Genomic DNA, 1,330 nt, shown 5'->3' on the forward strand with positions numbered 1-1,330 from the left:
AAAAAAACCCCAAAAACCCCCAAAAGCCACACAAACACACACCACACACACACACACACACACACACACGCACACGCACGCACACACACACACACACACACACACACACAAACACACACAAACAACACACACACAAAACACACATAAGCACACAAACGCACAGGCACCTCAGTGCACACACCGACACCACAAACACCTGAGCACCACTAAGCACACACACACACACACACACACACGCACACCTATAGACCTGCCCATAAACACACGCCCACAAACACACTTACACAAACACATACACAGGCTTTTACACAGAGCACACCCACCTGAAACACACCCTAGACACCCCCCCCACAAACACGCACACACACACGCACACACGCAGCGCATAACAACATTGGGGTTTTCAAGGAAGGGGATAAGCTGACTACTGATGCCTATATGGCTGAGGAGTGTACCTGACCGGTACGTACATTATTGTGAACGAGGGTGTGGCTCAGTGGGGAGAAAGGGGGAGGGGGAGGGGAAGAGAACGAATGGGGGAAGAGGAGAAATAGGGAAGAGGGGAAGGGGAAGGGGGGGGAGAACGAATGGGGGAAGAGGAGGAATAGGGAAGGGCGAATGGGGGAGGAGGGAGAAAGAGGGAAAGGGGGGGAAGGGGAAGGGGGAGAACGAATGGGGGAAAGGAAAGGAAAAGAATAGGGAAAAAGGGGAAGGGGAAAAGAGAACGAATGAGGAAGAGGAGAAATAGGGAAAAAGGGGGAAGGGAAGAGAACGAGTGGGGGAGGGAGGAGAAATAGGGAAGAGGGAAGGGGAAGGGGGGAAAGGGAGAGAGCGAATGGGGAAGAGGAGAAATAGGGAAGAGAGCAGATAGGGGAGGAGGAGAAATAGGAAGGGAGGAAAGGGGAAAAAGGGGGAGAGAACGAATAGGGAATGGGGGAAGAGAGAAGAAATAGGGAAGGTAGAAGGAAGGCAAAAGAATAGGGAGTATACGAATAGAGGAAGAGGAGAAGGAAGGGAGTAAGAGAGAAAACGAATAAGGGAGACTTGGAGTACGAATGGGAGAAAGAAAGAAGATAAATGGGAAAAGCGGGAGAAGGGAAGGAAAAGCAGATACAGAGGCAGAAAAAGGGGGGAAGAATAGGGGAAAAAGGAATAAGGAACGGAAAAATTGAGAAGGGGGGAGGGGTTAATTGGAGTAAAGGGGGGAGGGTGGAAAGGTTTTAGAAGGATGGAAGAGAGAATGGGGAAAATAAGGAAGATCGAAAGGAAAAGATGAAGGGGAACAAGAAGAAGACGCAGAACAGACAATAACTGAAACAATAGACAGCAT

The sequence above is a fragment of the Penaeus vannamei genome, chromosome 12, assembly GCF_042767895.1.
Source record: "Penaeus vannamei isolate JL-2024 chromosome 12, ASM4276789v1, whole genome shotgun sequence".
NCBI lineage: Eukaryota > Metazoa > Arthropoda > Malacostraca > Decapoda > Penaeidae > Penaeus > Penaeus vannamei.